General features: G+C 40.7%; 1 long non-coding RNA gene across 1 annotated transcript; it reads right to left on the bottom strand.

Moving 5' to 3' along the window:
- Nucleotides 1-6,745: 6,745 nt before the first annotated feature.
- LOC144374718 (uncharacterized) lies at nucleotides 6,746-13,989 on the bottom strand. The gene is made up of 2 exons (XR_013434049.1): nucleotides 11,387-13,989; nucleotides 6,746-7,492 (listed from the first exon to the last, which is right to left on the bottom strand). It is a non-coding gene; the product is annotated as an uncharacterized LOC144374718 (long non-coding RNA).
- Between the last annotated feature and the right edge of the window lie 864 nt (nucleotides 13,990-14,853).

Consider the following 14,853-nt stretch of genomic DNA (forward strand, 5'->3'; position numbering starts at 1 on the left):
GTGACCACGACTTCACTAGCACCCAACTTCTCCTTGTGAGAGCCTCAGTTTTCACCTGCAAGGCAGAGTAGTGACCAGGGATGCTATGGTTTAAATACGCCCCCCTGAACGTGCACACTGTGAATTTAATTTGCAGGGCTGGGGTGTTAAGAGGTGGCACCTGTAAGAGTGAAAAGGCTACGAAGGCTCTGCCCTCGTGGATAATTAATGACACTCTTGCAGCAGTGGGTTTGTTAGGAAGGCACCTCAGCCCTCTCTGGCTTTTTCTCATGCTCTCTTCTGCCACATGATGCCTTTGTCACGTAGTGATACAGCACAATGGCCCTCGTGAGCCATGGCCCATCAATACAGGACTTCCCAGCTTTCAGAACTGCAAGCTGAATATACTTCTATGTTTATAAATTACAGTCTGTGCTCTTCTGTTACAGTAGGCAAAATGGCCTAAGACAGTGTTTAACTCACTACCAAGGTCGAGTTAAACAATGATTGGATATCTGGCATGTGACCCTCACTATTAAAGCTTTTATTACTGACAACTACTCCAGAATCATCTGTTGACATGTTGGTAAACATGGACTCCTTAATCGATGGCTTGCTGCATTGGCTCAGCTGGTCACTGAGGCTTTGTTTTTTTTCTGAACAAAGCACTACAGGCGGAGTGGCTCTGAGGACAGAAATTCCTGGTTGGAAGCTAAAGGCTTGCCTGCCTCCGCTGGGGCAGCAAGCTGCTGTCTAGGAGATGCACCCCCTGGCCATCCCGTGCCTATCTCCAAATTTCCCCTTTTGGAATAACAATAGTCATGCTAGTTTAGAGCTTTCCCAGCTGACCTCACCTTTACTTGATGACAAACCCTAGCTTCAAATAAGATCCAGCTCTGAGGTATTTGGGGTCAGAACTTCAAAAGACAAATAGGGAGAATGATTTACCCATAACACCAGGCTCCTTCACCAGAGGCCAGGAACCAGAGCACACGAGGGTCAGACGTGATACCTACCTTGTAAGTCCAGAACTCCCAACTTGTACTCATCTGGCCCAAGCTACAAGTCCAAACAACTGCTTCTGTAGCATGAAACGATTTTCTCCATATGTAACCCTGCTTCCTTCCCATAGGACTCCACATTAGATTCAAGTTTCAAATCAACAATAACTGATTTTCCAATATAAACATGTCCCGGAAACTCTGTTCTGGCTAACACTGGCATACCACCCACAAGGGGAATGCATGGTCCCACTGAGATCTACCTCAAGGACACACAGCAGTACCCAAATCCTCCTCCACCACCACTATCCCATAGGAATTACCAGACATACTTGCTACATTCAAATCTCCAAGGTCCACACCAGACCCAGATTTGCACACTGCAGAGGGCAGCTCTGGACAGCTTTATGTGTCACCAGGAGCCCAGGTAATTCTTACCAGGGACAGCTGGGAAACACGGGATCAGCAAGGACAAAGAATGGCTGAAGAGTGGTTAGAACAAGATGTGCCAGGAGGAGTGACCTGGTGGAAACCAAAGGGAGAAATGGATGGCAGGGACAGCAACTACCTCCCTGACGTGCAGCACTGGAACCCACAGGAAACGTGGACAGCACACAGAGTCTGCTCCAGAAGGCTTCTGTCCCCTGAGCTCATGCCACTAGGGGAAACAGGCAGCACCCATCACACTGAAGCAAGCCCCACCCACCCCCCATAGGGAGGCAGGGGGGGTGGTGGGAACCTGCTGCCTGGGCCCTGGCACTGCATGTCTGCCACCAGAGACCCGCCCAGCAGGGTGTCAGGGTGTCACCAGGGTCTCAGGACTCTCAGCACCCCTGGCACAGGGAAACAACCTCTCCCTACAGGTGAAGACTGCCAGGGCAGAATGCTGGCTCACTGTGGGGGGTCTCTGTGGCTCCAAGTATTGAAATGTGTGTCCAACCCTATCAGCAGGCCAAGCCAGACAAGTGCCATGTTAAAAAAAGCTGTGCCCTAAACTGACTTCAACCAAAGCACCTACAGCGTTAAATAAAATTCATCGACAGCATAGGCAGTAATAATAGACAATACTAGAGGCTTTTTAAAGCAGTGTCACTGGTTTAAAAAGCTAAACCACAGTGAATAAGTAGACTTGTGGATTAATTCTAGATGATGCTGAATTGAGATATGTTCTTTGGACAGCCTGAGCCATTTTTGATCACTTTACCAACTCTGATTACCTAATCCCATTTTCCTCTTGCACTGGATGTCTAGAAAGATCTCTGAGCTCTGTGTAAGCTGAACACTGTCCTACAGAGGCTTAAATTCAACAGGAACACGTTTTATGTCTCACTTCATACACACAAATCACACATATTGACAGCTTATTTTAGTTTAGCATTTTAATTGACACTGTGCATCTTTATTTTATATAGTCTGCTTACTAGGAAAGGATGAAACAACCATAAAGAAGATCCAACAGAAAGTGAGAGGACTCATCAGAACACACCAGGTCAGTGCTCACTTGGATGTACTGGAGCAGGACACCCGAGGATAACAGGAAGAACAGCACTCTTCAGGAATGAAGTGGGACCAGTATTCCACCAGAAGTATGCATGGTTCTCTCAGAAAGAACAGCCAAAAATCAATTATTTAAATTTTTACAAAAACATTAACACAATTGCTCTGAGATAGACTACAATAAAATGAGAAAACAGACTGTAGGGAGTCTACTCATTAGAGGATTGTTACTTGGGATAAAAATGCTTATTATAGGAGCCAATTTCTTGTCAAGTGGAGGAAACAATTTTCCCTACAGACATGGCAGCATCTGAAGATCGTATTCTGCTTCATACTGTGTAAATATGTTATTTCTTTTAGTCTTCATAAAGAATTGAAGGATGAGAAAAATTAGTATTTATGTGAAATGATAGAGCCACTATTAAAACCTAGATCATGTGATATCCAGGCCAATTTGCTTCCATTTGACTACAAACAAGATTCGGAAAGGAATTGTTTGTAACTGTTCAATTAAATTTGTATTGAGGTGCTGGGGCTCAGCGGTAGCTTATTTGCCTTGCAAGATTGAGGCACTGGGTTTGATTCTCAGTACCACATGTAAATAAATAAAATAAAGGTCTATCAACAGCTAAAATTTTTTCTTTAAATTTGTATTGAACAATTCCAATCCATCTTTTTTAACTGTTTTTTTAAGTTATAGATGAATAGAATACCTTTATTTTATTTATTCATTTTTTATGTGGTGCTGAGGATCAAACTCAGTGCTTCACAGGTGCTAGGCAAGCACTCTACGACTGAGCCCCAATCCCAGTCCCCCCATCCATCTTAAACAACACTTTTATAAATCAACACTAAATATTTTCAAGTAAATCCACTTAAGCTCATCCAAATGTGATAAATAATACACTATTCAATTCTTATTAAGTTGATTTTGTATTTTTAAGATTTCACTTTTTGCCTTTTAGTGAAAATTACACTGGCCTTTACCTCCCTTTAACAATTCTAGTATTAGTAGGAAAAACTCATCAACTTTCAGGAGCCCCATTACAGATTTGGGGTGGACCAGAAATGCAAACTAAACAATGCATAAAACTCAACACATGAATACAAGGAATATGATAAGGAAAGTTAACACTATCTACTTCGTAATTCACCAGCAAATTAATTCCCAAATATTGAAGTGGATGAAGACTCACACAAGGAATTCAAAAGAGGCATTATAAAAATGATCAATGAATTCCAAGAGAAAAACAATGGAATGAACTAAGGAAGTCAGAGATATGAGAAATTCAAAACAGGGACAGAAATACTGAAAAAGAACCTAACAAAAATGTTGCTAATGACTGGTCCCAGAGTCCCTTTCAAAGTCACCCATGCCCTGGAGGACCAGAACACCTCCCACTTGACCCTACATGTAAAGATTCCCAACCCCCAGATGGCACCATCCTGGGGAAAAAAACTTCCATGCATGGTTCTTTGGTTCCACAAACAGCATTTGGACACTGAGTTCCTGTCTTTACCCGGGTGTATGGTGGCCGTTTTTGCTCTAGAGATCACCCACAGGTGGTGGTCTTATCAGATATTTTCTGGGGCTGCACCTTTCTCTGCCCATGTGGAGTGATTTTTTCATTTCCTGCATATCTGGCTTGCAAATAGGGAGAAGAGATAAAAGGGGGAAAAACAGCCACAGGCTCTCTCAACTCCCTGGAACTCACTTCAGTTGGATTTGGAGGGTGGAGCAGGAGGGGGATGTTGGATGAAAACTGTAAACTGCTTCACACTCAGAAGTACATATTTCCAGCAGGAGGGGACAGAGTCCCTGCTGCCCACTCTTGCTCCTGCGAGTTACATGCAGGTTCCTTCTGCAAGTGCCTGCCTGCCATGTGGCTAAAGGGTGGGGGTGAGTAGCTGCTACTCTGCTAAGAACTAAAATTAGCCAAAATTAACCACATCTTACAATCAAAGCCTCCCCCTAGAAGTTGCAAGCCCTCAACACATTCCAGAGTTTCAAAATAATTACACCAAATGGGTTCTCCAGGGAATTTGCTAAATATATGGGAAACAAATTCTTGTGGCACTGAACCGTTCAGTATTACTAGGATCTCTTCTTCATATTCACTTTTTGGGTTTATAATTACTAACTCTAAAATGATTTATGTTCATCTTGATGAGAGCAAGAAACCCCAACTCCAAACACGTTTTTAAGTCTTTCATTCCTTAGTGGTAGTTTTGAGCACTTTCAAATAAAACATTTTCTATTCAGCAGCAGCACTTTCCTGACCAGAATTCTCTTCTTCTCAGTCACTATGTGCAAGTATATGGAAAAATACAATTATGGTTAAGCAATCAAACTAAAGCATACAGGAGCAGAAAATCATCTCATCTCCTCCAATAAATATGTAAGAAGCACTGTAAAAGCAAAGCTAAAAGGAACATCAAGACCAATCTCTTCAGACTTCTAAAATGATGCATATTAGTAATGTTCAATTATAAAATCTCAAAGGAACTCGGGCTGAATAAAGTAACGGACATGCACTTACCAACTCCACAGCACTCCATTCAAGAACACATCTCCAAATGAGGGTGCTTGGCAAGATTAAATGAGGTAGTGTTTCAAAGACCAACATCCCAGAAAAGCTTTGAAATCAAAATTAAGACTTTCAGCATTAACAGTGTGTGTGTGTGTGTGTGTGTGTGTGTGTGTGTGTGTGTGTGCACGCGCGTGCATCAAGTGGGCAGGCTGGGTTTTTAGTGTGGCTATTTGAATACAGAAATTTGGCACAGACTTGGTGAACAGGACTGGTAGGTAGATAGGCTAAAAAATAATTTGTTTTCCTCACCCTGAAGTCACAAATTGAAGTGTGCCCATTTTCCTTCAAAAGTCACTGATTTCCCATCAGCTGAACACTGTCCCCATGTAGAACACAGTGACAGCAGAGTGAAGGAGGATTCCCACCTGTGTGCACAAGCCCAGGTGGGTCACAGCCAAGCCCATGCCAGCTCACTAGGTGGGTTTCAGCTCCACACATCACCAGTTTAGGTGCCCAAATGACCTGCTGTCACACCTCACCAGGGACCATTCTTCTATTATTGCCATTTTGAAATCTTTCTCTTTTTGTGCCTTTTGGTATGCCATACATTCTTAAATATCACCATGATTTTACTCTGCACTCCATCTGGAGATTTCATTGGCATTATGGTTCTCAATGTAACATACATGCCAATAATTCCAAATTGAGATCTCCAGTAGAGATTCCTTTCCTAAATGTCAGTATAGCCATCAGCCTCCTCGGTGGGACCTGTTTGTTATCTCCTGGCCATTTCACAGTAATGTGTCCAAACCAAAGCTACAGAACTTCTCACTTGAATGCTAGCCTCTTCTGTCTTCCATATTAAGTATATTTCACCTTTTCCATAACCTGGAACTGCTCATGCCTCCCTCTGTCTTGCTCCCCTCTCATTTCTAAATTCAGTTTATTTTGCCTTCTAAATACATCTTACACATGGGTGTGCGCATGGCGGGGTGCCTTGAGCGTTCCTCTCTCCCACCTCCACTTCCACGGTGCTAAATTAACCACAAGTGATTTCGTCAAGTAGGTTTCTATCGGGTTCCTCCACTTACACCTGGGCCCCTACAATTTATTCTCCACACGACTACAGATATTTTTAAAATGTAAATAATATGTCATCTCACTGCCCAAAGCCTTTGGTGATTTCCCATTGTTCTTGGAATAAACTTCAGAATCCCTACAAGGCCATTTGCTATTTCCAATGCAAGAAGTCAGGGTAGTGGTGGCACTAGTGGTGCCCATAAGTGAGAAGCATCTGTCTTCCTGAGTGCCAGGAACTGCTTCGGGTCTGTGGAAATCACCAAACTACACACCTGAGATGGGCGGATTTGGGGGTATATGTGTTAAGATCAAATAAAAACATGAAACAACAACAAAAAAATCTCAGATGGAACACCACCAGACCTTGCAAATAAAGGCAACAGTCACATCAAATGCCATCTCCGTATACACAGGACATCATGAAAAGGTGACAGCATGGCTGGGGCTCTCACACAGCCCGCTGCAACGGGTTCTCCATCTCAGAGCGAGCCCAGCGAGGCTGTCCCCTCTGGACTTCAGAGAGCACAGATGCTCCTATTTTAATACTTGAACTCCAATGGACATTATCTCTTGTCATAAATATGAAAGATGACACATCCCAATGATTTTCAGTACTTGATGGCTATAAATAAAAAAAATTATGAATAACACAAGCCCTTCATGATAAAGATTTTCCATTTAATTTTAATATTCAACTTCCAGGAAAAAATTTACATAAATGATAACATATGCTCACACGTGCACAGACGATTTCCTTAAGGAATGCTGTCCATTTCCTCGTGTTTCCCAGCACATTTCTTAGAGACACAATGGTAAGATTTTTGAGGAACCAAGTTTGTGTTCCCCCCTTTATTAAAAAATACGCTATTGAAAAACAGGCGATCCCATAAAGAGAAAGCTGGAAAGGACTCTCCCCCACGGATGGTGTTAAAAATGACCAGGGGAAGCTCCTGGAGCAGCTCAATGGAACGACTCTTTCTGGTGGTCACCTTTAAGAGCAGCCTTTTCCACTCAAGTCACAAGAAGTGATGTGCCACCAGCGGTACCTTCTTTAGGGGCTATTGCTCTAACGTGCTTACTGCATACTTAAGGGGGAAAGTGGGAGCCACATGAGAGGTCACTAGACAATAAGGACCAGGCCAGGAGCTTCTCGCTGTTCAATGCAGGAGAATGATGAGCACTAGCAAAGGTGGGGCTGTCTCCCCAAGGCAGAGTATTCATCATGGTTTTCATTCTACTGCTTCAGCGATTGGCCTTGGAAATCTGCTGTGTGATTCCAGGTGTGCATTCTTCACCACTTTCCACGCACCTGCAGTGCACACTTGCTGTCTGAAGGAGGATACTTGTGGTAGAGAATGAAGGGGGGCCACTGTTGAACTTCACTTTTTCTCTGAATAATCCTTGCTGTAGGTAGAAATGGAAGAATGAGCAGTGCATAAGGGTCCAGGGCAGGGAGAGCAGGGGGCCCAGCAGCATCTCCTGTCACAGACCTCACCCAGAACACTCGTGAAAGAAAATGCCTGTGCTGCTCTGCTCATGTCTTAGCCTCTGTGCCTCGACATCCTCACCAGCAAAGTGGGGGTCCCAGTAACGACTTCATGGAGTACTGTGACTAACAAACAACACTAGCAGTGCAGTAACTGCTTAGTCCTGCCCCTGGTCAGCAGTAGATCCTCACTGAACGGTCCCCAAAAAGCAGCACAAGATTTACTGCAGCAAGAAAGCACACACGATGCTCTACCAGTAACACCCGATGACGCAGGGTCAAGAACCAGCAGAGAATGCAGGACACTGTACAGGTTTCCCTGCGCTCACAAATGCTGCAGTATGCACCCCACAATGCAACCTCAGCAACGACGCACCAGTAGAAGATGTCTATTGCGCACAGCCTGGGTGTGCAATAGGCTCTACCCACTGGGCATGTACAAGCACATTCTATGATGTTTGCACAAAAATGAAATCTCCTCACACACATTTGTTAGAACGTATTCCCCCTGCTCAGTGACACATGATTGCAGTTGCCCACGGCCCTGCCTCTCCATCTCTATACAGAGGAAATGTGGAACTTAGCAACACGGACTTCCAGATACTTCCTGGCACTACAGCCCTGTACACAGGAGACATTTGGAGGGCTTTAATTTCAGTGTAGAGTACTTGAGTGTAATCACACATGATGTTCCCAACTTTGTGGAACAGATGTGCTTCTGATAGCTTGGCTTAAAAGTCAACTGTGGAAACCAAGTCATATTTTCCTACTGTCTCATTTAATAAAGGTAGAAAAGTATTCTCATGGAAAAATCACTCATTAAAATGTACTAAAAAGTTTAAATAAAACAAGCTGATAGTTTAAAACATCACATTCAAAATAACTCAGGAAGTGTAAATATTACAATGAGAATTCAAAATATTCTTCACTAAACTATTTTCCAGGGGTTAAAGTTGTTGATATGATATTTTTGGAGTCTCTACTCTTTATCATATAAGAGGAATTCATTCTTATCCGTGGTAGTCAAAATCATGTTTTGAATTATTAATATACTTTTATAGTGTTTATTCCACCATATTAAAGTGAAGGTTTCTAAAGTGGACATTTCTTTAAGCATGTCATAACAGGAAAAGCTCAAGCATTAAATCTGCTAAGTCTTACTTTTAAAAAGGACAGAGCTTTGTTATAATGCACAGGAAAAACACACGGTGCCAAATCAGAAAAGAAAGAATGAGCTTTTTGATGCTCAAAAACAATTTTTTAAAAACCAGGATTTGTGTTGACCCATCGTTTCAACATGTCAAGCTTCCCTTACAAATAAAGAACTTCATAAATGAAACTATCTACTAAGGATTTCTATTATCATCAAACAATTGTCTAAGAGTCAAAACACTGAGCCAGTTTCTTCAACTTTCAGAAAACAAAAGATCTTTCAAGGTTGACTGTTGAAAGCCAAAACCAAAACGAGAGGGCTGTTGAACTACAAGAAGATGCAGAGTCCTAGCAGACCCCCCTGGGGCCCCAGGATCACAAGCCTCCCAACCTTGCTGTGAGGCCACCAGCCAGGAAGTAAGGAGTCCTAGAAGCAGTATAACCCTGAGGTCTTAAAAACACATTTGTGGAAGAATATTTTTAAATTACATATAACAATAAATTCACAAATTCTAATGTTCCAAGGGATTTTAAACATGTTATACATCAATTTAATACACAAGTACATAAAGCAAACAAAAACTAAGCTTTAACATATTTAGTTTTTTTATTTTTTTAAAGTGCATCTTCAGATATCACAAGTCTGGAATAATTATTTAAAAACCAGAATTACACTCTTAAAAAAAAAAGAAAGTAACCCTTATTGCTTTTTTTTTTTAAATGAAGGAGGGTGGCTGATATGACTCAGGCTTCTGTTTCTCCCCTACTGCAGGTCAAGGATGTATCTGAATTTGTAAAAATTATTTGATTTCAAGCATTAATACTTAAAACTGGCATATTCTTTTCACTTTTAATCAACTGACAGAATATAAAATCTTTCTCAAAGCTTCAAATGTTACAAAACAATAAGTCCTCAGTAAGCTAAATCTTGCAAAAACCATACTGTAATCTGGTCACATTCTCTATATTGAGGCGTCATCCAGCAAAGGAAAAACTGAAACCCAAGAAACAAAGAGTTCACACAACCCAGGCTGTGCCAGGCTACACGGTTAAATATAGCCCATTGTTGAGTCCTCAACTTGGTTTTAAGTTCTTCCAGGAAAAGTCCAAACTTTTTGACCTTTCAAACAAATGCAAGAGACACTCACATCAGCAGAATATGATTAGATCTTCAAGTGATAGTTCATTGAAACCTTTTCACCAAGATCAAAATCCTGAACAAAGGAGAAGGGGGCACTTGGTGAGCGAGCAGAATACAGCTCCAAGCCCTCAGCTCCTCAGGGACTGTTGCCAGGAACCTCTCCCCCATCAGGCTCAGGCTTCTCACCACGCCACAGTCTTCATAACTGAATTTTATCTTCAATTGTGCCATTTCTGGAGTTTTTTTTCCTGCACTAGAATATTTGTACTACACTCTGGTTTGTCCTTAGATCATATAAATCTTTCCTCTTCTACTAGAATATCTATGAGAAATAAAACTACATTTGCATTGGAGTTTCTCTTTGTTTCTTCCTACTTGGTATATTTTTTGCTTTGAAAAGTGCCCTTGTATTTGAACTCCCCTGGTTTCTCTTTCACTTTGCCTATAAGAATTATTCTGATCATCAGGACCCAGCAGTGCTTATAAAATTCAGCACCAACTTTAAAATCACTTTGGGAGGAAGGAAGGTTAATAGTAGTAAAAGACAGTTTCTGAATGTTCGCCAGACTGTCAATTACACATTTTATGTTAACTGTTTCATTGATCATTGTAATAATCTTGATAAAAATATTCTTATTCCTGTCTTCTGTATAGGAAACTGAGGCTCTAAAAGACTGAGAAACTTGCAGACAGTTACACAGAGTCAAAGAGCCTCATCAATCTTAGGTGAAACTCCTTCAGCACCAATTGTACTCTGTGCTTGCCTAGTCACAATGACTCACGGTGTGTAATATATGGAGTGTGTGTTTAATATTATAAAATTACAGTTTACTTAAGGAACAGGTGTATATTTTTACCAGTTTTAATATCTGCTATAGCATTTACCAAAATACCTTATATTCTATTAAAATGACAATAAATACTTGAAGCTGTTGGTGAATTCATAATGGACCAAATCAACTTCGAACCAATACTTTGATGCACAGCCAGGAAGCATTAAGGGAAAAGGTGAGCAGTGAGCCACAGCAAGACAGGACAGGAAGTCATGAGTATAGGAGATGCAGGGCAGTCTTATGGATCTTGCCAGGCAAAAAGATCAATGCTCTGTCAAGAGGCCAGGACAGGAGGGTGGGAACAGGAAAGTGTGAAGACTAGATTATGAGACCAAAACCCTACCCAGAAATACACCACAATCTGTCTAGCATGCCAAGTAAGAGAAATGGAAGGGCCTGGGGGTCCCCCAAAGAGCACCCATTTCAGTCTTGACCATTTCCGTCAGTTTCCAGAACTTGGGACACCAAGTAACACATTTTAAATGCACACACAGGACATCAAATAGGATATGAACTTTCTGTTTTGCCAAGTGGGGACATTCTTTTTCAGAAGTTAGATGACCTCACACTACACCACTCCTATTTTATAAGAAACAGCCTAGCATCAAGTTAGGAGGAAGGTCATGATGAAAGCCCCAACACACAGCTTCATGAGAAACCCAATCCGCTGTCCCCGCATGTCTCACCTCACCACAGTCCAGCGAAAACCACCAAGGTCCCCAGAACAGACTGCTGTGGTGACTCTGAACAATTACGTGTTTATGTTACATTTCTGGGGAAATCTCTGCATCAAAGATATACAGGAAAAAATGAGCAAGACAGTGGCTACCTGTAACTGAAAGGTTAGTCTGAATCAGCTGATATTCTATTGGTAGAGATATAAAGACCTTTTAACAGGTAGTAGAGGACAACACCAGCAACTTTAAATTGTTGTGTTTGTAGTTAATCCTTGACTGGAGCTCCACTACCCCCTAACACGAAGACCAATTTTCTGAATGTGTTTACAAAAACAGCAACATAAAAGATGGAACTGTCAACCAAAGAGTGCACTCTTCCAAATTTTAACCTCTCCCACCTACACTGTTATTTTTAATTTTCTAAAACAATGACAACAGTCAAAGAATTAAGGCTAAGATATTATCTGTCCCTTTCAAAGTCAGCAGTAGAGACAGCTGCAGTTGCCAAATATGATTTTCTGATAAAGTTGGTCCTTGGAGCTGGAGAGCCCGCAGAAAGCTGCAGATCTCAATTAGTTTAGGATGTCCAACCTGAAAATCAAGGAACTTTCACAACAAGAACATTATCTCCTACCACAGCCAGAGATTTCATTTACACAGTAGGCATATAAATCATGTATAAACACATGATTCTTTCATGTCAGACATGTTCCTAATATCCTTGAGTCACACTGGAGTCATACCCCGAGAACCTGACCTTGCAAACATTGTAAATTTAAAATGCAGTCAATGCACTTACCTATGGAGCACCATGGCTCAGCAGCACAGCGCAGTTCAGAGGGTCATTGGTCTCCTGTTGAGGGTGCGGGCCTACCTGGGAGCTGTGGCTCACTGAGCTGGCCAGCCTCCCCAGACGGGATTCTACCACATACTGCTAGCTCAGGGAAAGATCAAAAGTCAAAGTAACAGTTCTTACGGAATGTATCACTTTCACACCTTCCTAAAGTCAAAGCATCCTAAAGGAACTGTCTGTTCACTGTGCAGTTAAAAAGCTCAGTGGTACAGCATGTACTCTGCATGCTCATGGCCCTGGTTCAATCCCTAACACACACAAAATATACACAGACCACCAGGTAGAAGTCTTCACACATGTAAATCACCCACAAAAGTGCACCTGCACTCGACTCTTCTTTCCACATCCACCACAGCTATCCCTGAGGCCTAAGAATTTCTTGGCTTTTAGGCTTGGTTTTACTCTTTTTAGGTACAGATCCCTGGCTCACTCACCAGATACAGTGAATCAGGGTCTCCAAGAATATAACAAAAGTCACGTATTTGCACTATTATTATAAGTTTGAGTCATTATATGCTTGAATTTTTGTGATAATACTAGAAATTAACATGTATTTCCTGGTGAATTAATAGTTGATGCTCATCTGCTACTAAACCAAAACTACATTTCCAAATATTGCAACAGTCAACATGTGGAAAGTAACCCCTAGCAAAGACCAACGTAGGGGTTAACCCAAAGACCTGAAGAGGCCATATGCTAACTCTACCAACCAAAAGGCCTGAATACAGATCATACAATAATGGCCTAAAAGCACGGTATCAGCGAGGAGAGCTATTGTTTCTGCTTCCTCAGTGGCTCTAGAGACTGACGTCTGCCAAGGTGAAATCTCACAGGAAACACTGGCTGGAGCTAACTCTATAGCATGTACTATAAATATTTAACAACTAATAGTTAAATTATGGTAAATCACACCCAGCTAATTCAACTGTAAATATTTTAATAAAGAAGCAATGTAGGAAATGCTAATAAGATTGTGGGAACCAACAAGAGATGCTGAGATACTAGGTGTAAATAGCAGTAGAAAGACCTGAATAGACCTGTAGAGTAACTTATATTGTAACTGGAACTAGATGAGAACTTGAACTGTAGAAGAGAAACTAGTGCATGTTGCTGAAGTTTGGAAAAATACCTGAAACACAGAGAGAGTAGGATCTCTCTTTTCTGCTCATTGGTGATTGCAGCTTTTGCGTGAAGTATTTTTGGTTATTTTAAAAACATTAAAATTCATTTCAAAAATTTACCAAATATTTATTCTTTGGTGGCACTTTTCATTCTTTCTTAAAGGTCTGTGTTTATCTCTGCAATTAAATTCATTCAGTCTGAAAAAAAAATGCCCTTTTAGCAAGCTTATCTTTTAGTGTCGATCTGGTTGTGAATTCCCTTAGTTTATTTTATACCAAAGTAGCTTTTTCACCTTCATTTTTAAAGGACATAGAATTCAAGGATGACAGCTTTCTTTCAGCCAAACAAATTATGCTGTGTTCCTTGTTCTTTTTTTCCACTATATGCTTATTTTCTGGTTGACTTTAGTTTTTTTCCTCTTTATGTTTGGTTTCAGCAGTTTGACTATGACATGCTGGATGTGTTTTTCTTTATACTTACACTGTTTAGTGTTTCCTGAGGTTCTTGAATCTGTGGAAATCACTGTGTATTTCCTTTACCATATTTGGATGTTTTCAGCTGTTCTTTATTTAAATGGTTTTTCCTTCTCAAGTCTCTTTTCTTTTTTTTGGACTAAAAGAATACATATTCTAGAGATTTCAAGATTTTACACAGTACTTCAGGAGGCTTTCTGCATTATTTTTCACTATTCTTTAGATTGGAAGAAATTTATGTATTGATTAATTTTTAAGTTTACTGAATACTGCTTTTGATATTTCCATTTATGATTTTAAGCTTTTTCTATGAATTACATTTCAGGTGTTTATGTTCATTCTTTATTTTGTTTCTTTGCTGAGATGTCTGTCCTTTCTTCTGATTCATTAAAGCATTTTTTAAATCATCTTATAGAGCATTATAACAGCTTCTTTAAAGTCATTGTCTGATAACCCCAAGATTGGAGTCATTTGGTGATTGGCTTCTGATGTTTGTCTTTTCCTATAAGAATGGTTCACATGTTCTTGGTTCCTCATTCTTTGAGTAATTTTGGATTATGTCCTGCACATTGTGTGTTTATATGTTGGGAATTTATATACTGTTTTAATTATCTAAAGAATATTTATTAGCAGGCACTTAAATTGGCTACACTCAGACTAGAAAGCCTGTTTCAACTGTGGTGAAAATTTAGATCTCAGACTAGTTCTTTTAGTTTTATGTGAATCTTTGAGTAGATCCAGCACATGTATTTTAGAGTTCTTACCCATTATGTGGAACCCTTCTTCTTTAGAATTCTACCATCTGAGGTTAGCCCCTCACTTTCTGGTGACTGGATTTCCCAGACTCCATTGCTCTGATCCTCAGGTGACCAAGATGGAAGGCTTTTCTCAGAGTATTAGCCACCCTAATACATTTTATTACATGATGACTGCAGTTTGTCCTCAGGCCATGGGAGTAGACATTGAAAACTCCTTTGAGTTTCTTCACCCAAGTTTTGATAACCTTTCAAAATTCACTGTTTTGTTTA

This window comes from Ictidomys tridecemlineatus, unplaced genomic scaffold (assembly GCF_052094955.1).
Source record: "Ictidomys tridecemlineatus isolate mIctTri1 unplaced genomic scaffold, mIctTri1.hap1 Scaffold_842, whole genome shotgun sequence".
Lineage (NCBI taxonomy): Eukaryota > Metazoa > Chordata > Mammalia > Rodentia > Sciuridae > Ictidomys > Ictidomys tridecemlineatus.